The sequence below is a fragment of the Neolamprologus brichardi genome, chromosome 14 (genome assembly GCF_056152115.1).
Source record: "Neolamprologus brichardi isolate AB-2024 chromosome 14, ASM5615211v1, whole genome shotgun sequence".
Taxonomy (NCBI): Eukaryota; Metazoa; Chordata; class Actinopteri; order Cichliformes; family Cichlidae; genus Neolamprologus; species Neolamprologus brichardi.
Window position 1 is genome coordinate 39,089,483 of NC_142117.1, and position 23,562 is coordinate 39,113,044.

The 23,562-nt window shown below is 42.1% G+C and overlaps 1 protein-coding gene across 12 annotated transcripts in view; it reads left to right on the forward strand.

The window, feature by feature from the left end:
- si:cabz01090165.1 (leucine-rich repeat and fibronectin type III domain-containing protein 1-like protein) overlaps positions 1-23,562 on the forward strand; it is a 499,613-nt gene that overhangs the window by 465,738 nt on the left and 10,313 nt on the right. For 9 of the 12 annotated variants that reach the window (XR_015720013.1, XR_015720009.1, XR_015720005.1 and 6 more), the window contains 2 exons: positions 7,514-7,554; positions 13,357-14,637. The exons of 1 other annotated variant lie outside the window; for it this stretch is intronic. The gene's annotated coding sequence lies outside the window, so the exon portion shown is untranslated. Of the gene's footprint in view, positions 1-706; positions 960-7,513; positions 7,555-13,356; positions 14,638-23,562 lie in introns of those variants that run through there. 2 more of the 12 variants (XR_015720006.1, XR_015720008.1) reach the window with 2 other exon arrangements.

Consider the following 23,562-nt stretch of genomic DNA (forward strand, 5'->3'; position numbering starts at 1 on the left):
ACCAGGCTCAGGGAGGGGCGGGGCCATCTGCTGTGATTGGTTGGGGTGAGAGAAGGAAGACAGGATAAAGACATGCTGTGGAAGAGAGACAGAGATTAATAACAGATATGATTCAATGCAGAGAGGTCTGTTAACACATAGTGAGTGAGAAAGGTGACTGGAAAGGAAAAACTCAATGCATCATGGGAATCCCCCGGCAAAATCTGCTGTTGTAAGTGCCACCATTCACTTTCAGTTTGGCAGAGTTTTACAGGAGATGCCCTTCCTGACACAAACCTGAAGGGGGTTTGTGTCCGGTGCGTCCGGCTTGACACAAACCAATAACTTTCCGCTGACTGCTACGCTGTGGAGGCACAGAAGCTGAATGTGATCACGAAACTGGAAACACATAATCTCATCCACACTGTGGTCACTCACTACGGTGCACGAGATCAGTTTATGGTACTATGAACATTTCATGCTTTGATCAAACAATATCAGGACCATCTGTTTGTCAATAGCTCGCAGATCCTGTGCCTCCTACACAATCTTTAGAATAATAGTTAACCTGCTCTCACTGTGCCTGCTCATATTAGCATGCTAACTAATAATTAGGTTGCAAACGATCACTGAAATATATTTCTGACAGATAAAATCTGACCATGTTTTTCCCTATAGCTCAAGTATAGAAAGCTTAATCAAACCTCCCCACTTCTTTCTCATCCAGAAAAGAAAAGTCTGTTATACAGAGCCAAACTTAAAGTGGCACGTTGGAGGGAGCGAGGACGAATGAGATCCTGATACAGGACACATGCAAAGGTGGACCTGCAGGCAGCCAGGTTACTTCTTACAGCGAGCCGTGGGGTTGGGCTTTTATTAACGTGTCTGCACAGAGATCATTACACAATAAAAATGCGTTTTCAAGATGGTTGTGGTTTTCTGTGTTTATACTGTGGTGTGTGAGGCATTAGCGATGTATTGTTTGGGTCTTCTGGGTTCTTGAGGGCTGTTCAGGGCTTTTCTGTGCATACCAGTGTATGATAGAGGATCTATCAGACTGGTATCGAGGGAGTTTGGAGGCTGGGAGGATGCCTTGTTTTCTACGAGCTTTGCCTGAGCAGGATTTGTAGTGTGATGTTGGGCGCTGGTTGCTTTGAGGAGGCTAGTGCTTAGTCAAGGTTTGGGTAAGTGATATCTGTCAAAATAAATCCACCTGAATCCCAGAACTGAAGATTACCTGGATATCATACTCAGATCATAAATACTACAGACTTCTCTGGTGGGTTTTAATGTTGTGGCTGCTCAGGTGTACTTTGAGGTAAGATGCTATGTAAAACTTAGTGTGTAGCAGGGATAGAGAACCCTATTATACAAGCACCAGGATGGCTACATGTAGTGCCATCATTGGAGCATCGCTGCATGTAGCCAACAAGTAGCGACGAGGGGAGTAGATAAATGCTAAGACAAAAATGTCCTTTCAGCAAAGTTGACCTTTCAGAGAAATGAAGCTTGCACTGCACAAAAGTGGACATACACCAACTCTAGAACTGCCCACGCTGAACAGAAATGCACACAGTAATTCAGGCCTGCTGCCTCTCCAATGCAATCTCACCATCCCATCTCATGATTACCTCAAATAGAGAGAGGGAGTGCAGAGAGGCAGGCAGACACCGGCAGATATCATCACAGGGTGTTCTGTAAAGCCACGAGGCACCAGGGCATCATTCAGTGTGCTTTTATTATCCGAGCCTGGCACTTAAGCAGCACGATGGCACGGTGACTAAACTTCAGCCGCAGTGGAGCCTTCGCTGAGGCCAGCAGACCCTGCAAAGAGTCTTAGTGACACCTAGTGGTCACGCCGCACAGTGATTTCGATCCGTCTGCTTTTATTTTTACCCTCATGTATCTAGGGAAAACAGAAGGATGCTGTCATTCACATTCGTGCATTCACACTCGCGCACACTCTTCCCAGCACAAACAGCTCCTGCTGCTGAGGGCTGCTGCAGGGGAAGACAAAGACTTCAGAGTGAATCCACTAAGACGGTCATGATTCTGTGTCGTTTATAAGTAAGTGCTCATCGTGGGGAGTTCACAGGAACTGGATAAGCACCTCCATCCACCAAAAGCAGTAAGCAAATACCAGTTTACAGCATAAATAAAGCTCCTTAGACTAGTATACATACTACTATACTTGTATAGCGCTTTACTAAGGCTACGTTCACTCTGCAGGTCTTGATGCTCAATTCAGATTTTTCGATCAAATCCGATTTTTTTGTCTGCTCGTTCACACTACAGATAAAATGTGACAGCAAACGCGCTCTAGTGTGAACGCTCAAAGCGGCCGCATGCGCAAAAGAAGACGTCACACACAACGCGCTCTGTTTAGACCCAGAAACAGTATTGTGTGACTGATGGCCTTAATATAAAGACTTCGGACTTCACGTTTCCCAATTTTTGCTTTAAGTTATTTTGTTATTTACATAATAATGTAAATAACCTAATAATGATCCTTATTGCTGTTTTAGAGGAGCGCTGCTTCAAAGGATAGTTGCAGATTTCTGTCAGAATCTGCAGATTATGCAGTACAAATAAAATGTTCACGTTGTCTTCCCAACAGTTTCACTAACATCTACACTGGATGGCCAGGAAGCGTTCGCGACGTCTTCTCGGGCGCTGATAATTGGCGTCTGTCTTCTGTCAGTGACGTAAAAGACGGATTTAATGCGACTTGACCATCAAACAGCAGCTTTCTGAAACATCGGATATGTATCGGATTCAGGACCACATACGAAAGTGACCCAGATCGGATTTGAAAATATCGGATTTGTGCCGTTCACACTGTCACACCATGATCGGATATGGGTCGCATAGGGTCAAAAAAATCGGATTTGATGCGCTTTCGCCTGCAGTGTGAACGTAGCCTCAGTCCCTAAGGACCCCAAAGCCTTTACACTACATTCAGTCATTCACCCATTCACACACACATTCACACAATAGAAATTACTCCAATTCGGCACACCTTATTGTGTTTCTCATTCATGATTCTGTAATTGCTTTAAGCACCAAGTCTACAAGGTAAACAGCTGCCTTAGCAGACAGAGCTGCCGTGTTCAGGTCTCTCCACTGACGCTCTGTGAGATATAAGCCTGGGGCCACCCGAGGATGAGCGGAGACTTTCCCCAAAGCTGTGCCAGTGTTTTCTTTTCTGCTGTGTGATGAACTCAGATAGGTGTAGATATCCTTTATTGACCCAGGCCAGATATAAATGCCTTCTTCAAGGACCCAATGAGAGGAGAATTAACTTTGAGTAAACCCAGCCTGCTCCACATGCAAGGGCCCTACTTTAAACCCAGGACCATTTTGCTAACCACTTAGCTACTGTGCTGTACAGAGATTAAGTATCAAACTCTGTTTTCTTCACTCTGTATTTTGCAAAATGATTCTTCCCTCCGACTCATGTGCCTCTTGTAGATAAGCATCTGTGAAGCATCATACTACCACCACCATGTTTCACTTATGGTGTTCGGTGAGTTTCTGTTATTGGTTAGAAGATGTTGTTGGAGATCTGTCCACAGAGTTTTTCTTTTTGGCTTGTTTTTGGGAAGGTAAAACTTTGTCATGACTTTTACTCAGAGCAACCTTGGTCCAGTTAGAGAAAGCTCATCCCTTCAGTGACCAATTCACTGACTAACTAACTATTCAATTCAATTCAATTCAATTCAATTCAATTTTATTTACACAGAGATTAATAACAGATATGATTCAATGCAGAGAGGTCTGTTAATACATAGTGAGTGAGAACAGTGACTGGAAAGGAAAAACTCAATGCATCATGGGAATCCCCGGCAGCCTACATCTATTGCAGCATAACTAAGGGAGGATTCAGGGTCACCTGGTCCAGCCCTAACTATATGCTTTAGCAAAAAGGAAAGTTTGAAGCCTAATCTTGAAAGTAGAGATAGTGTCTGTCTCCTGAATCCAAACTGGAAGCTGGTTCCACAGAAGAGGGGCCTGAAAACTGAAGGCTCTCCCTCCCATTCTACTTTTAAATACTCTAGTGGCCTGTTATGCTTAGTGATGCCAACTCTTGGTGAAGTCCTGGTGGTTCCAGACATCATCTGTTTCATATGGCAATGGCTCTAATATATTCGAGCTTGGTTTTGTCTTGACATAATATGTCCATTGCAGGACATTAGGAAGCTGTGAATGACAGGGAGGTGGCAAATGTAAGTGACAAAGAAGTTATGAAGAGAATTGCTGGCGTGGTCGTGTTCTATTTGGAAATGGTTTGTGAGTATGAAATTTATGTGAATTTATCACCAGAGCACGGTACTAATGACATGTATGGACATCAGACGTTGGTATTTAAAATGATTATCAATACAATTCAATTCAGGTAGATTTATATATTACCAAATTACAACATTTACCTCGATGTGTGCAATACTTCAAGACAGAGATCATTAAAGTATAAAGTATGAAACATCAAGTAAAGAAACACGTCAGTGGCATTAGTCACAGATCAGCTAGATGTGCTATACCTGAGCTATACCTGTGCTATACCTGCGCTATACCTGCGCTATACCTGAGCTATACCTGAGCTATACCTGTGCTATACCTGCGCTATACCTGCGCTATACCTGCGCTATACCTGAGCTATACCTGTGCTATACCTGCGCTATACCTGAGCTATACCTGCGCTATACCTGCGCTATACCTGCGCTATACCTGTGCTATACCTGCGCTATACCTGCGCTATACCTGCGCTATACCTGCGCTATACCTGTGCTATACCTGCGCTATACCTGCGCTATACCTGCGCTATACCTGAGCTATACCTGCGCTATACCTGCGCTATACCTGAGCTATACCTGCGCTATACCTGCGCTATACCTGCGCTATACCTGCGCTATACCTGAGCTATACCTGGGCTATACCTGAGCTATACCTGCGCTATACCTGCGCTATACCTGCGCTATACCTGCGCTATACCTGAGCTATACCTGAGCTATACCTGCGCTATACCTGAGCTATACCTGAGCTATACCTGTGCTATACCTGCGCTATACCTGAGCTATACCTGAGCTATACCTGAGCTATACCTGTGCTATACCTGAGCTATACCTGCGCTATACCTGAGCTATACCTGCGCTATACCTGCGCTATACCTGCGCTATACCTGCGCTATACCTGAGCTATACCTGCGCTATACCTGCGCTATACCTGAGCTATACCTGAGCTATACCTGTGCTATACCTGAGCTATACCTGCGCTATACCTGCGCTATACCTGCGCTATACCTGAGCTATACCTGCGCTATACCTGCGCTATACCTGAGCTATACCTGAGCTATACCTGCGCTATACCTGCGCTATACCTGAGCTATACCTGAGCTATACCTGCGCTATACCTGCGCTATACCTGCGCTATACCTGAGCTATACCTGAGCTATACCTGCGCTATACCTGAGCTATACCTGCGCTATACCTGCGCTATACCTGCGCTATACCTGCGCTATACCTGCGCTATATTTGAAGCTTCAGGAATGACAGCAGCATGTAATCTGTCATTCTACAGCAAAGCCACACATGAAATGAGGTAGTTTAGAAAGCTGTCATTCTTTAAATGTGATGTTCTTTAAAATGATAGATATATTAGCTTCCTTAAAACCATAGAATAATAATAATAATAATAATGACAATTATGTATTTACCATAACTGTTAAAAGATAAGTTATTTCCCTTTTTGTTCCATTCCTTTTATACAGAGCTGCTTAAACTGAATAAATGTGTGAGAGCCTATTAAGAGAAAGCAGCGAAGTCCCAACTGAGGCTCTGCTGTTTCCTGATATCTATTTTTACAGGGAGGCCTTTGAAATATAATTTGCAGCATAACATTGCCAATGGCTGCATAAACCCTTTGACAAAAAAATAAAACAAACGTTATTTGTTAATCTCCATCTGAAAAGACCTGCGTAAATGTGGCAAGGAAGTAGAAAGCGACGCTGTCAACAGTGGGCTTATATATCGTGAAGGAGAGAGCAGCCCAAAGAGAGAGAGAGACAGAAGGGAGGATTATGGTCTTAGTATATTTAGTCCGTGAGACAGATGAGGAGGCAAAAAAGAGAAATAAAGCAAAACGACCAACCAAACAGAGAGAAGTGGAGATGAGTCACTGAGCCCCGAGACAAGAGAAGATGGAGAGAAAATAAGAGCTCGTGATGTGGGAGAGGTGGTGGTGGGGGGCGAACTTGTGTGAGCAAGAATGACTTTATTGATTACTCGATCTGGGAAACGAGTATGATCACAGTCATCATTTTTCTGTTGGTTGTGAGTTATGGCTGCAGGGATTGATGAATTTGTGGAAGCGATAATGATGCTTTCAATTGAGAGTCGATCTTTCCACTCTCCCATGAATGTTTTGTCGGGATGTAGGATGGATGGGTCGTTTAATCACTGAAGGCCTTTCAAATATTTTAGGTCAGTAAACACCTCATTTGAATGTTACAAATCCAAGAAGTTTAAGAAAACTTTATGTGTTAAATGTAATTCATAATAATCAAAACACAAGTAACCCTCATGTTAATTTCACAACTGTGGGACAGACTGCAGTGGGCTTATAAGGAGCAGTCTGTGGGTTTATGATGCAACCACACCTCCTCATCCACCCTGCTGGTGGTTATACTGAGGTAGGAATCATGCTGTACAATACAAACTGCCCCACTCACTGACCGATCGAAGGTGTTGCAGCTAATTAAGCTCCATCCTTCCAGCTTCTTCCACTTATCCGGGGCCGGGTCGCATTGGCAGCAGCCTAAGCTGAGAAGCCCAGAACTCCCTCTCCCCGGCCCCTCCCCCAAGGTGAGAGATATAATCCATCCAGTGTGTCCGGGGTCTGCCCGGGTGCCTCCTCCCGGTGGGACTTGCCCGAACCACCTCAGCTGGCTCCTTTCGATGTGGAGGAGCAGCGGTTCTACTCTGAGCCCCTCCCGGATGACTCACCCTATCTCTAAGGGAGAGGCCAGCCACCCTTTGGATGAAGCTCATTTCCGCCGCTTGTATCCGCCATCTCATTCTTTCAGTCACGACTCACGGGTCGTAACCATAGGTGAGGGTAGGGACGCAGATCGACCGGTTAATCGAGAGCTTCACTTTTACACTCAGCTCTCTTCACCACGACGGACCGGTGCAGCGTCTGCATCACTGCGGCCACAGCACCAATCCGTCTGTCGATCTCCCTTCTCCCATCACTCACGAACAAGCAGCAGGCCGTTCCCACCGCTTCGCACTCGGCTGCAAAGCCCCATAAAACCATAAAACCCCAATATCTCTTATTTGTTTTTTTTGCTGATCAGCTAAACCGGCTTAAACTGGATAATATGGAAAATTGTGAGCTTCAGAGGTGCCTGTAGGTGGATTAGTTTTCTTTTAGACGTGACCTGACAGTTGCTTCCCCGTGTGTCTTTCTCGATGGGTTGATATCTGAACTCTGATCCCATCTTGTTGTTACTTTTTGTTGGTTGTGTGTTTTTCAGATTTACTTACATTCAGCTTCACAGCGCTGGAGGGAGAAGAGGTGAGAGATCAAGCTAACACACAAACACACTCGCGTATGCACACAGGTGGGAGGGTAACCGCTCATCGTACCACCAGAGATGCTCTGTCAGAACATCTTGAGGGGAGAGAGGGCTGGAAACATGTTAAGCATGCTTTAATAGAGAGAGGGAGAAAATGGAGTTAATTGAGGAAGAGATGAAGGGAGAGTGTAGCAGTCAGCAGCCATTAGCAGGCCTGGAGTCTGTCTGCCTCTAAGTGCTCTGTAAATATCGCCTTGCCTTAGTAAACAGCATTATTCTCCTTTATTGGGCCATTATGTAATGGCCTGATCCCCCACAGTATGCAGATTGGTGTCACTCCATTATGTAAGACTTCTATTTCATTATGTAAGCATTCTCCACCTCCCCTCCTCCTCGTCTTCTTCCTCTCTTTGCTTTCTGCTCGTCCACCCTATTAACAGTTTCTGACAAGAGGCCACGTTTTTTTAATTTATGTCATCACATATGACTTCATCCTCAATCAGTGTGCACTGATCTTCATATTCAGCGTTTCATAATTCTTTATATTCTTCATATTTTTCATATTGTCCCATTAACTGAGTGATGCCACCAAGATATTTAACCCCAATGTCTCTTCACAAAAGACTGCAGTGTGCTTCAAGGTTTATAATTTATCAGATGGTGCATTTCACTTGCAACTATACAAAGGTTTTTCACTTTTAATGTATCAATTCATGAATTTAACCATTAAAGTTGTAGCGTGATGCTTTTTGGAGGCAGAATTTATCATATTTCTGAAACCATGCTGGAGTGCGACATTATCAACCAAGACTGGCTAGATAAGCTAGTAAACTGTAAGTTATTGAAGAAAAGGTTAAACTTAAAGCAACAACATCTTGGACTGTCCATATCAGACATCAGGTAAGTTATATTACCTGAAAATTTAAAAAGCAAAAAGATTTACCCTATTAGACACTTCACTCTCAGACTGCTGGCTCACTGGTGGTTCCTGAAGTATTCACGTATGATTCGAGGCAGAGCCTTCAGCTGTCAGGCCCTAGTTTGGAGTCAGGAGAGAGACACTCGCTACAACCAGCAAGTTCAATTCAATTTTATTTATACAGTGCAAATACAACAACAGTCACCTCAAGGCGCTTTATATTGTAAGGTAGACGCTACAGTAATACATACAGAAAAAAAACCCAACAATCATATGACCCCCTCTGAGCAAGCACTTTGGTGACAGTGGGAAGGAAAAACTCCCTTTTAACAGGAAGAAACCTCTGGCAGAACCAGACTACGTCCACACGTACACGGGTATTTTTGAAAACTGAGATTTTCCATTTCCGTTTTAAAAAATAATCCCGTCCACACGTAAAGGCAGAAATGAAGGAAAACGCTGCTAGGAACATGCCAAAGCAGCAGGTGGCGCTATATTCCTAACCGTGCAGAAATGTTGGCCAATCAGAAGTCTAGAAGCCTCGGTGGGAAAAAGTAAACAAAGCTGGCGCATAGAAGCAGAACCGAGTCGTATGTGTGGAGGGACAGTAACTGTGTGTGTATATGTAAGCATTTAAACACTGCAGAGAGAACAATTAACAGTAACAGTATTGTAGAAATTCATTTCACCGAAACAATAACGTGGCGCACAGTGTGACGTCAAAAAAGGCGCACATCTTTGACGCTGCGTTTTCTGCGTTTTTCTCGTCCACACGTAAATGCAAAAACGGAGTTTTCAAAAATATCCACCCTGGCCGGAGTTTTTAAAAATCTCTGTTTTCAGTGACCAAAAACGCCGTTTACGTGTGGACGAAAGGTGCAAACGCATAGAAACATCTAGGTTTTCAAAAATACCCGGGTACGTGTGGACGTAGCCTCAGGCTCAGGGAGGGGCGGGGCCACGACGGGTTGGGGAGAGAAAAGGAAAACAGGATAAAAGACATGCAAGTAATTAAGTAAGCAGATTGGTGCCCTGCTTCCTGTTAAAACTGAGTTTTTCTTCCCCACTGTCGCCAGACGTTTGCTCACAAGGAGTCGTTTGATTGCTGCAGTTCTCTGTATTATTGTAGGGTCTTCTCTTACGATGTAAAGCACATCAGGGTGACTGTTGTTGTGATTTGGTGCTATATAATAACACTGAATTGAATTGAATACAGTTGTTTTGAGGACTGAAACTACCACTTTTTTGCAGTCTGGTAGCCAGCCTCAAGTGGCCAGCAGAGGAACTGCAGTTCCTGACACAGAGCAGAACAACTTAATTTCCCTTGATTGGAAGTAAATCTCAGTGTAGCAAAATAAAGCTTTATTTATTTTACCAGACTAAAGAGGGGCTGGGATGCCCTGTATTTGCATTTCAAATATAAGCAGAAAAGAGTTTGTGGGTGAGAAGGGGATCGTTTCCAAAGCAAAGTACAGTGGGGCAAAAAAGTATTTAGTCAGCCACCGATTGTGCAAGTTCCCCCACTTAAAATGATGACAGAGGTCAGTAATTTGCACCAGAGGTACACTTCAACTGTGAGAGACAGAATGTGAAAAAAAAATCCATGAATTCACATGGTAGGATTTGTAAAGAATTTATTCGTAAATCAGGGTGGAAAATAAGTATTTGGTCAATAACAAAAATACAACTCAGTACTTTGTAACATAACCTTTGTTGGCAATAACAGAGGTCAAACGTTTACTATAGGTCTTTACCAGGTTTGCACACACAGTAGCTGGTATTTTGGCCCATTCCTCCATGCAGATCTTCTCAAGAGCAGTGATGTTTTGGGGCTGTCGCCGAGCAACACGGACTTTCAACTCCCGCCACAGATTTTCTATGGGGTTGAGGTCTGGAGACTGGCTAGGCCACTCCAGGACTTTCAAATGCTTCTTACGGAGCCACTCCTTTGTTGCCCGGGCGGTGTGTTTTGGATCATTGTCATGTTGGAAGACCCAGCCTCGTTTCATCTTCAAAGTTCTCACTGATGGAAGGAGGTTTTGGCTCAAAATCTCACGATACTTGGCCCCATTCATTCTGTCCTTAACACGGATCAGTCGTCCTGTCCCCTTGGCAGAAAAACAGCCCCATAGCATGATGTTTCCACCCCCATGCTTCACAGTAGGTATGGTGTTCTTGGGATGCAACTCAGTATTCTTCTTCCTCCAAACACGACGAGTTGAGTTTATACCAAAAAGTTCTACTTTGGTTTCATCTGACCACATGACATTCTCCCAATCCTCTGCTGTATCATCCATGTGCTCTCTGGCAAACTTCAGACGGGCCTGGACATGCACTGGCTTCAGCAGCGGAACACGTCTGGCACTGCGGGATTTGATTCCCTGCCGTTGTAGTGTGTTACTGATGGTGACCTTTGTTACTTTGGTCCCAGCTCTCTGCAGGTCATTCACCAGGTCCCCCCGTGTGGTTCTGGGATCTTTGCTCACCGTTCTCATGATCATTTTGACCCCACGGGATGAGATCTTGCGTGGAGCCCCAGATCGAGGGAGATTATCAGTGGTCTTGTATGTCTTCCATTTTCTGATGATTGCTCCCACAGTTGATTTTTTCACACCAAGCTGCTTGCCTACTGTAGATTCACTCTTCCCAGTCTGGTGCAGGTCTACAATTCTTTTCCTGGTGTCCTTCGAAAGCTCTTTGGTCTTGGCCATGGCGGAGTTTGGAGTCTGACTGGTTGAGGCTGTGGACAGGTGTCTTTTATACAGATGATGAGGTCAAACAGGTGCCATTCATACAGGTAACGAGTGGGGGACAGAAAAGCTTCTTACAGAAGACGTTACAGGTCTGTGAGAGCCAGGGATTTTCCTTGTTTGAGGTGACCAAATACTTATTTTTCACCCTGATTTACGAATAAATTCTTTACAAATCCTACCATGTGAATTCATGGATTTTTTTTTCACATTCTGTCTCTCACAGTTGAAGTGTACCTCTGGTGCAAATTACTGACCTCTGTCATCATTTTACGTGGGGGAACTGACTAAATACTTTTTTGCCCCACTGTATATGCAGGGAAGCTTTTCTAAAAACCTGAAATCTCAGAAGCTGGCCAAGCAGTCACTGAGTCATCAGTACTGAAAAACAAAGAAACCCCGCAGCACACACCGTGGGTTGTTTTTTGGTGTTTTTGTACGAGGTAGGAGAGGATATATGCATGTTTTCTCTTTTCCCCATAAGTTGGGAAGCCTCGAGTGTGTTGGATCAATAACAAAGAACAAGCATATATTCAAGAAAGCTGCAGTCTATAAATAAAATAAAGACTTCCACTCCAAGAGGCCAGCTCGTGAAAATCAAGTTCACTTAAAACACAGAAAGACAAACAAGAAGCAAAACACAAAGCAAGTGTTCATAAGCAGACGTGAATACAGAAATATAACACTGTGCAATTGTTAATTATTCAGTGTGTTTCTACATTTTACTGAGCTCTATGTTTGTAAGAGAGTAAATCGCATGTATACACACAACGTGCTGTCGTCCATGGGTTTCAATAGCACTCTTCTGTCAGATGCTGCTGTCTCTTAAAGGTACGCACGAGGTTTTCTTCTCGCATCTGTGAGCTGACATGTTGGCAGCAGCAATATTAGGAATGCATAGTGGTGAAGTTTGTCATATAGGAGGCTTTGGTTTGTGTCCTGTTCGGGAGCTTTGTGTTGTGTGCCTTTGTTTCACTCATTGGTTTGAAAACTAACAACAACCTCACAGTTTGCATTAAAATCACAGTGACCCTGCAGATAAGAGATGAGTCTTTTTTATTAAAAAACGACACAAGCGATCTTTTACAGGTGTCCATAAGTAACGACTTAGTGAAGATAGTATGGAGACCTTGTGCCGTAAATCTGGGAGACTCTTAAGATTAAAGACTCTGATGTGGGACCTGGTCAAGACAGCCAACAGCACAGCCAACAGTGGTTACACAGACTATTTACACACAGACACACATAAAAAGTATATAGATGTACAGATGTACTATTGATGTATTATTTAAAACAATAAATATTAAATATAACAACATTTAAGTGGGAGAATGAGTCACTGACTCGGGGTAAAAACAAAGGCAGTAATATGTCTGTGAAGGTTCTCAGTCATCCAGGTCATCGTAGTCTAAGGAGCTTGGAAAGAAAAGCGTCTGGACTTCTTTAAGTTACTTCAAGACGTTTCACGTCTCATCCGAGAAGCTTCTTCAGTTCTAAGGTCAAATGGTGGGGAGTCCCAGATTTAAGCCATTTATGTCCACTGTGAATGACCATCTTTGAACAGAGGCGGTGGTTCTGAGATCCTTCCCAGACGCTTTAACGCCCACTCACATCCTGGGCCATCTGACCTCAGGAAACCATATGATAGGGTGGGGCCAGGTTTCACAATGAGCTCACCTGAAACCTGATTGTGACCTACACCAGTCTTCACACCTTGGCTCATGTGATTAGGTAGAGGATCATTAAGGGGTCCTTTGTCCCTCTTGGGGGCTTAAATCTGGGACTCTCCACCATTTGACCTTAGAACTGAAGAAGCTTCTCGGATGAAGGTGAAACTTCTTCAAGTAACTTAAAGAAGTCCAGACGCTTTTCTTTGCAAGCTCCTTAGACAGGCAGTGATAATTAAGCAGAAAACTTGTGACAGATTAGTTAAAACACCTTTTAGTTTGGTGATGTAAATGAAAATATAACTTGGTGAGTAATAAGACTGATAAATAATCACTTCTTACTTTAAGATAATTCCCTTTATTCACTTATCAGAGATGATAATGTGGATTTATCTAAAGCTTCTTTATGTAGATCAAAAATCCCTCACTGACTGTGAACCACTCTCCATCTCTTATCTGTTTCAGGTGCCTCGTGGGTTGTATGTTAACATCCTTCTTGTGAGCCCTGACACTTTGATACACACTATCCTCTGATACCACGTCATACCAGACCCACACAGGATGTGACCTTTGGAGCCAGAGAATTCAAAGCCCACCTGCTGATATGCAAAAGACCCCACGCCGCTGGGACGGACATGTTGGATGCAGGTCTGGAACCGGTTCTCGAAACTTTGGATCAGAGGAACGAGATAAACCCCTCACAGAAGCTCTTTTTCTTCTTTCGAGGATGTAAACAATCATCTGACGGGTGTTTGTGTGATCGCTTCGTTTCTGAGAATGTGCAGAACAGATGTATGTGGACAACGTTTCCCCTGGATGTTCTCGTGGTCAGTGGTTGGTGGCACCGCTCTTTTCTTTCCCCAGCATATAGTCATATGCCAAAGGATTACAACAGTATTATGACAGCACTATTACAACACTGGGAGGACACCCAGACTTCCGGAAACACACCTCTTGAAACTCCATGTTGGGCCTTGGATTGAAAATATGAGCACATTGTCAGCGTCTTGTCTCAAAGCATCTATGATAATAACAAACAGTCAAGAAACGAAACCGTGAACTCTCCTGGCACTTTACTCATATGTTTTCATCTCATCCCTGCCTTCTCTTGCTCTATTTCTCTTAATCACTCTGTCTCTCCCCTTTTCTCTCTGATGAACAGCTGACTTGTATATCCTCCAGTATTACCAATCTAACTCTTCTGGCTGTGGATGACTTAGAAAATGTTGACATAATCGCTATGTTTGCGTCCATTGTGGATCGGTTCTCTCTGTGTTGGAATATTACAAAAAAAATTTAAAATCAGTGTCCTGAGGACGGAGCACCAGCGGGAAGTGATTCAGCGTCTGCGGCAGCACGCGTGCGTCTCTACACGCGACGGTGAAAGCGGCGAAAACGCTCTAACGCTGCCGAGCAGCTGTGTGTGAACACATCGCTGGTGAACTTGACCGAAACTGTTCCTACCACTGAACGCTGGCACTCGGGATGGTTAAATATACCAAGTGGTTTTAAAAAATGGCCGGCAGAACTCGCGCCGTCCCTTCCTGTCCCTCCCCCCTCCCCTCCTCCCTCCCCCTCGACGCCCCTCTTTGCCGTTGACAGTGTCTGTGTTTGTATGCGACATACACCTTACAGTCTTCGATGGTTTGATACCCATGATTTACTTTGAATATAACGAAACTAATGACCACAATAAGGAGAAAAAAACACGACGACATGCGATTTTATGCTTTCATAGATACAATTATGTGGATTTATAATGAAATAAAAGGTATTTTTCTTGGAAAAAAAAGGAATTTGTTGTTATTCAAATTTCAAAAGAAGACACTCTGTTTATGTTTGTTGAGAGGGATTTCTTCCTGCTTTACTATAAGCAATAATATCGCACATCCATGCAGAAGAAACAAAGTCATTTTCAATATTAAGAAAGATCAATTGTGATGTGTTCCTGTAATCACAGCTCCACAGCTCCAAACACTAAGTCTGTGTTATCAATGACAATGTTTTTTCTCTGTTTGTGTACTTTAGCTTCAGAGGTGCAATATAACAACCTGAATCAAACATTTAATGTAAGAATAGGTTATTGTGTTGGGCCGAAACAGAGACGTAATGATCAGGCAGAACACTTACAGACTGAAATAACGGCTGCTTGGTTAGTCAGAACCAGGGTTTTAATAGTTTTGCAGTTTTCATTAGTTTTTATATGTATTTAGTTTTGACTTCAGATTTTCAATTTTATATCAGTTTTAATTAGTTTTTACCAATTGTTTGCTAGTTTAGTTTAGTTTTTATTTTTTTGAAAATCCTTAGTTTCAGTTTAGTTTTGATTAGTTTCAGTTATAGTTTTAGTTGTGTTTGCAATAATTAAGTGTAACAAAATCCCAGTTTCATCATATCAGTCATTCTGCTCATCCTTGGGTATGTTGCTATTCCAGCTACCATACTGCACCCTGGACAGGTCGCCTGTCTGTCGCAGGGCTAACACGCAGAGACAGACAACTCACATTCCCACCTATGGGTTCTTTAAATAAATAAATAAAGGCAGATGAACAACCATTGATACCAGGCAACTATAAAATGTATATCTTGGCCCCAATGAGACTATTAACTCTCGCAGCACCGGGTGTTCGTAATTTTGGTTCAAGTGAATTGATAAACTTTTTGAAGGTAATTGACTCACACAGTTGTGTAGATATCCCCGTCCTGTTGTCTTTTGTTGGGTTGAGTGTGCTCCCTTACCTTCTCAAGCTAAGCTAGGTTAGCCTTCTTGTGTGAGCTTTTCAAGTGCACTTTAAGGTTTGTGGGATTTTTTCCCTTTAGAAATGTCCCTCATAATTTGTCTGTTTCCACTACAAGACACTTGCTTTATCCAAAACACAGTCATATTCAAAGTAATCCCAAATTGGACTCTGGCTCCCGACTTTTCCTGACATGATTCTGCGCGTGGACGGAGCAGCAACACAGACGACTCGACTAACGTACTGCCACCTGCTGGCATAATGAGACACAGCAAGAAAAAAATCTGGAAACTAAACTTCATTTTCACCCTTGACTATTGTATGACACGCACACATCAATGAAAACTAAACACATTTTTGCTATAAATTCAGTTAATTTTAGTTAGTTTTGTGAACACTCATTCCAGTTTTAGTTAGTTTTACTTTTTTGGTTTTTATTTTTATTTCCGTTAACGAAAATGTTTTTTCACTTCTAGTTTTCGTTATTTCGTTAGTTTTCGTTAACGATAATAACCTTGGTCAGAACAACCTTAAATACATTTAGTGGAACGGCTGCTTAAGATTCTGGTGATTTTGCAGCTGTTCCAGGTGAAGGCAGCGTCAAATTTAAGCAGCACATTCTAAATTCATCGTGACCTCTGGAGACAGAAAGAGTCTCCTGCTTCATTTTAACCCTGTGAAGTCAAAGTGATCACAGGTAGTAACCCAACCCTAAAAATGTAAACCTGAGTATGCTCCTTCTTAATCAAGATTCAACAGAACAAATTAATCTCTGAAGGTTTGATGTGATAGAAACGATCTGGAGTCAAGAATGACGTCTGAGACATCGTCTCGTCACGTTTACGTGCAAAAACACTGAAAACACAATAATGTGACGGTAAAAAGCAAAACTGCTCAGTCTGGAATCAACAATCTACTGCTGTGTACAAGATTTAACAGCACTACAAGAACAAAGCAACATGCTGGCCTTTATAAATATCCAAACGTAAAGAAGACTCCAAAACTTTGCATTCACTAAAGCACAGATGAACAGATGTAGGATTGTACACATCAGTGCAGTGAGAAGTGTAGTAAATGGTTTTCTGCTGTGTATAAAAGGCAAAGTGATGCATTCAATGGTAAGTGGTAAATGGCGTGTATTTGTATAGTGCTTTACTTTAAAAAAGCAGTCGTTTTAATATATTACTACTCCAAAGAAGCAGAAAAGTGATCATGGTGATCATCCAGTTTTTAGAATCAGTGTCTTCTTGTCCATCATGTATAATGCTGGTTTGTCAGCAGTGCTTTGATGCATTTGCAGCTGTATTATTAGTTGCACAGGACAACGTTCCCCTTTTAGAGAACAGGTCTGGAAGGGTGGCGGTGGTATTCACTTGCAGGTTTGTTGGTCAGGAAACTGTAAAGCTGCTCCTATGAGACGTTTGTGTTTTGCTGTTTTTGCTTTTTTTTCTATTTTACTTTCACTCATTGGTTAAATGCAGGAATCAAACTAGTTGTCTGTGTCCATGACATGAACAGCCACTAACCCACCCACCTCACTAACCTCCAAGAGCTCCTCTATAAATGACCCACACCAGCAGCTGTGATGAAAAAGCAGATTAAACGATTATTTTTCACCCTAAATTCTCGCTTTGATTTTACAACCAGAGAAGTGTTAACGATGTCTGCCAGAGCTGCAGATCATCTTCATAACAAAACGTTTCCAAAACACGAGGCTGACAAGAATAAGAAAGGTTCTCTTCTACTGTCAGACAAGCAGTTTTGATGTTTCACAAAGGATTTTTCATATTTCGCTCGGTCCCTGCAGGGTAATAATAGACTTTTTGTTACCGGGAAACAACGTTAGCTATCAATAAGGCTTTTAATAGTTTAGATGGCACTTATACCTGCCAGCAGTAAGGTTCTAGTGAAGTGCTGACTACACTCAGATCAACAGAGCAGACGGTCCAATGACAGCACGGCTTCTCGGTACACAACACATGCTATAAATGTCACTAAAAGTGAGAAAGACGGAGCCTGAAGCAGAGGGATTAGCTTAATGTCGTGACAGTAATTGGATGGATCGCTGAGACATTTGATGCTGACATTCATGTATCCCAGAGACTGATTTATAATAAACGATTCTGTGACCTTTTCTCTTGCAGGTTAACAGTTTGCTCTATATTTTGATTTATGAGCAAATACCTGGAAAAGGAAGGACACGATCATTAGTTTAGTGCTAATTAGACAATTATATCACCAACCAATTAAACTAAGAGGAGAAGATTATGCAAATTGAGTTAAAAGTAGCATTGTGCTGAATTATAACAAAACTCAAAATGATCTGTAAGATTCAGAAACATCAGATTTGATTTGGCATAACTCCCTTTAAGGTTGTCTTCTCACAGACATCTGGACAGCTTTCAGCCCCGCTGCTGTCTTTTGGAGAGCGCCATGAGTGCCCCGTCCTTTGCAGCACTTGTGTCGCCATGATGATCTCCTTCGCTTTCATTTTGAGGAAGACAAAAGTCAAAAGGAGTTTAATCTAAGGAGCCGTAAAGGGGAAAATTGTGTTGGCATGGAAAAAAATGTGCCAGCACACATTGACATCCTGCGTAGTTCCAGTCGTTTCGTAAAAATCTTTTTACAATACAATACAATTTTATTTATATAGCACATTCAAAAGCCGAAGGCACACCAAAGTGCTTCACAGTAATATGGAGAGTCAACATAAGTCAATAACAGGGTACAAATCGGGCACAAGCACAGACAGGATAGAGGCACTAACAGACCAGGAGAGTTAGATAAATACAAAATATGCTAAGAAGACAAAAACAGCAGTAAAATTAATAAAAATAATAAATTTAATAAAATCTAATAAGAGATTTAAAAGTTTAAAAATTAAAAGATTTAAAAGGGTATTAACTGGTCGGGAAAGCCAAGTCAAATAGATCTGCTTTTAATCTTGATTTAAAGGACTGGATAGAGTCCGAGGCTCGAATAGAAGCTGGGAGGCTTCCAAAGGTCGGGTGCAGCTGAAGCAAAGGGTCGCCTCTGGTCTTCAGTCTAAACTTAGGTTGGGCCAGGAGTAATTGACCTGATGATCTTAATGCACGACAAGGAGTGTACAGGTGAGGAGGTCAGTGAGGTAGCTGGGCGCAATGTTATTCAGGATTTTAAAAGCGAGTAGCAAGATTTTAAACTCAATGCGATATTTGATTGGTAACCAGTGTCAACAAGAGCCGGAGTAATAGGGTCAAATTTTCTAGTGCCGGTAAGAAGACGAGCCGCAGCTTTCTGAACGAGCTGCAGCCTTCGAAGAGAGAAGGAGACCACAGTAGAGAGAATTACAGTAATCTAACCTGGAGGTCACAAAAGCATGGATAAGTTTTTCCAGGTGCCTGTGTGGTGTATAATGCTTAGCTTTAGAAATCTGGCGCAGTTGAAAAAACCAGATTTAACTACAGATGATACTTGCTTATCGAGCTTAAAGGAGCTATCCAAATAGACACCCAGGTTACGCATAGAATCAGAGAGAGAGTTAGCTCGGGGCCCCAGCAGGGCAACAAGCTGGTCTCGAGGAATATGGCTGTCGAACGCCATAACTTCAGTTTTTTTCTCATTTAAAACGAGAGAATTTTCTGACAGCCAATCTTTAACCTCTCTCAGGCAATCGGGAGTTCAGTGATGCTGACAAATCATCAGTCAGTTGACAATAGATTTACCAAGAATTTTCCCAGAAATAGGAATAAAAAATAAATGAAAATAAAACTGGAAGAGGCGGGAGATGCAATGTAAAACTCAAACAACTGCTGGTCCCTCCCTGCCTGTAAAAGTCACGGTGAGGTGTCTGTGGGTGGCAAAGAGACGTAAACAGTGGACGAGCACAGCAGCAACAGGGATCAGACACAAGCAGCTGATGTTCACAGAGCTTTCAGTGTGTTTCATCTAAACAGTCATTATGTTTGGATTGTTCATTCATTACAGTGTAATGGAAATGTTTCTTTATTAAAGAAAACACAATTTAAAACGTGATTAAGTTAAAAACCAGTTAATAGCCCAGTTGTACCAGATGCTTTGTGCTCTTCAAATCATTACCAGTGACGTCTGTCCAGAAGATTGACCCAGTGTGATGAGGAAGTTAGGGGTTTGAAACCGCAGAGCCCACAGTGTAAAAGATCTGTGTGAGGAAGAGGAGCGTCCAGGGTCAAATTTAAAGGCAGCAGCCATGCTGGATGTCCAGAGGTGCACAGGAATATGCAACCCGATGTCACGGCAAAGTGTGAAATAGACATACATAATATATTTAAAGGCAAGGAAGGTATGAAGTACATTGTAGGCTCCGTTATCATCAGAAACAATTAAGCTAGGTGGCTAATACGTAAAAATTGATACAAATACTACAAAATGTGTAAAATTAATATCAAAAAGGGTCCAGTTCAGTGAATTAAATTAGTGGATGTGAAACCTTGCATAGATGTCTGTTAAAGCAGTCACGCCTTTAACTTTAAGCCTTAATGCATCCAAATACAGCAGATCTAACCATACAGGCCAAACACTTCCATCAATGCATTTGTATCAGACTGCAAACATATTTATTTCTGCTGTAAAGTTGGATGTTTTAACATGTGAGTCTATAATTACTGACTCACACTGGAAGCCAGCCTCAAGTGGACATTAGTGGGCCTGAAGAACTGCATTAGCTTCATGTTTCAGGCCCAGAGGTTACCATCTGTTTGGCCACATAGAGAAGTATCTCCAGGATTTTCTTTTAGCTCTACTGTTGTTTTTTACCAGATGTACCCTTGTACTGACTTTACTGCCTTTCTGATAAACCTCCTGCGCACACTCCACCACAAAACAGCAAAGAACTGGGAAAAGGGCTCCTGCTTTCTAACACTTGCATCATAAAAAATGTAGAAGTCCGGTGTCTACAACATGTTTCTCTTCCCTGAAGTGGCGAAGAAACAACATTGTGGAATTAAAGAGAACTGGTATCAACACTTTAGCTTAGGCCCTTTTTGACAAGTGTTTGTCTGGGGGAGTAAGTCTGAAGAGTTTGTTTTTCCAGCTGTTCCAGTCTCTTATCATGTCAACAACCAAGTGCACTTTTCTGCAAAGTCTTCCAACAGTAACTGAGAAGAGGCTGAAGGCAAAACAATAAATGTAGTGAATCTAGTTTCCACCAGTGTTCACAGCTCTGTGCTGCCATGGAAAACACAGCGATAAGAGGAACAAGTCAACACAAGCCCAGTTTGTTGTTGAGGGTTAAGGGGGTGGACTTCAACACGAAAGACAGAAGATAAATACTGAATACTGAATACTTCAGTGAGCGTGTAGGCTGTGCTGGAAAAACAAGAGTAATCTACGAAGGCTCTCGCTCCAGACTTCCAAAATCTGCTTCTAACATCTACGACAGAGACAGAATACTTTTTTCAAGTAACGAGTAAAGTAAGGGATTACTATTGCAAAAACGGTAATTAGATTACCGTTACTTTCCCGTAGGAACGCTGCGTTACTGCGTTACTAAAACCGTGAGTTTTTTGCGAGAATGTCTCATGACAGTGACGTAAGCGAGTGCGACGTTCGTGACAACAGCTGTGTGCAGATCAACAATGGATCATATATCGAGTGCAGAGAGTATGAGCGTGCAGAGTTTAAAGCGTGGAAGTACTGACCTTACTTTGAGTTTGATTCCATAAAAAGTGACAAAAACATTAGTGTCCGTTGTGCGTGGGAAGAAAACTTCTTTTTACAGCGAAAAAACCCCTAAACTTCCAAACAAGCACCGAGTAGCTACGACGTAATGGGAAACTCACAGAGAAACTCGCGGATTCTTCCACTGACCACGGCACACCTGCACCAGGGTAACCCTCCGCCTACCCCACTCCTGCTTTACAGGTGAAAATAGAGCAACAGGACCGCTAGTCTTTGACTTTATTTATTTTCTGCTGTGTTTTACTTGCATCTATTTGAAAGACTGAGTGTAAACACAAAAATATTTTATTTTATGTGCTGGAATGTGCAGAAAATAGGTTTAAATGTTAAACTAATTTCTTCCAGTCAGAGAATGTTGCAGATAATTAAATTTTTGCTTGATGCATAAAGTTAAAAGATTAAAACTAATAAAACAAGTTTTAAAAAGAGACTTTTCCATTTGATTACATTTTGTATGATGATTATGCAGAAAAAGTAGAATTGGGCTGAAAGATCTATCACTTTATCACCTATTCAGGTTGTAAATCGTGTTTTTAAAAAGTAACTAAGTAACTAAGTAACTAAGTAACTATGTAATTCATTACTTTTGAAAATAAGTAATCAGTGAAGTAACGGGATTACTTTTTGGGGGAAGTAATCAGTAATTAGTTACTGATTACTTTTTTCAAGTAACTTGACCAACACTGTCTACAACACAAAGAGATCATGCATCAAGCAAAAATTTAATTATATGCAACATTCTCTGACTGGAAGAAATTAGTTTAACATTTAAACCTATTTTCTGCACATTCCAGCACATAAAATAAAATATTTTGTGTTTACACTCAGTCTTTCAAATAGATGCAAGTAAAACACAGCAGAAAATAAATAAAGTCAAAGACTAGCGGTCCTGTTGCTCTATTTTCACCTGTAAAGCAGGAGTGGGGTAGGCGGAGGTTTACCCTGGTGCAGGTGTGCAGCGGTCAGTGGAAGAATCCGCGAGTTTCTCTGTGAGTTTCCCATTACGTCGTAGCTACTCGGTGCTTGTTTGGAAGTTTAGGGTTTTTTTGCTGTAAAAAGAAGTTTTCTTCCCACGCACAACGGACACTAATGTTTTTGTCACTTTTTATGGAATCAAACTCAAAGTAAGGTCAGTACTTCCACGCTTTAAACGCTGCACGCTCATACTCTCTCCGCACTCGATATATGATCCATTGTTGATCTGCACACAGCTGTTGTCACCAACGTCGCACTCGCTTACGTCACTGTCATGAGACATTCTCGCAAAAAAATCACGGTTTTAGTAACGCAGTAACGCAGCGTTCCTACGGGAAAGTAACGGTAATCTAATTACCGTTTTTGCAATAGTAATCCCATACTTTACTCGTTACTTGAAAAAAGTAATCTGATTACAGTAACGTGTTACAAGTAACGCATTACAAGTAACGCGTTACTTCCCATCTCTGGTTGTAGATATAAATTCTTATACATTTAGACACTGCTGTCTGTTTAACAGGACACCTTTATGTGTTTGCAGACTTTTCCATAGCACATGTCCTCTCACACACACTCATCTCCACTCTCACACTGTACAGTTTTATCTTCTTCTGTAAAATCACAGTTAATCTTTGCAAAAGATGCCCAAAAAGTGCAATGTGGCATTTGCTCATCCTGCCATAAAAAGCTAATTTCCCCACTGAGACAAAGTGCGTGCTCTTTAAGATGTTTTCTCATATCACGGCAGGTGGTGTAAATGTTATAGCTACTGCTTTACGTTGGTAAAGGGACATTAAGCTCCCGAATACTCCTGTGTTTGCAGCTTCATGCTCTAATTGCAACTTCCCTTTCATGAACTGGACGACACAGTGTTGGCAGTTCTCTGCAGCCCTCATTAAAATCACCTTTTGTTGTATTGAGTGTGATTACTGGCTAACTTTGACTTTGAGCTACAAAAGAAGAATTCGGTAAAAACTCTTCAGACATGAATTTGCTACAACAAATAAATGCATGTGACTGAGTGAGCTACTAAGCTCCTTGTACAGTTCATCTCACACAGAGCTTCCAACACGCACAGTAAAACCTCTACAAATTGTCCTAAACAAGGTATATTTGGTCTCCAGTCAGCCAAAAAACAGTAGATGATAGATTTTCTCTGCTCTCCGCTGGCTCCCTGTTGCTGCTTGCATAAAATTTCTCCACAACCAAAAGGCTAAGAGAAGTGTTTGGAAGAAAACAGCATCAGGAAAAGAATAACACA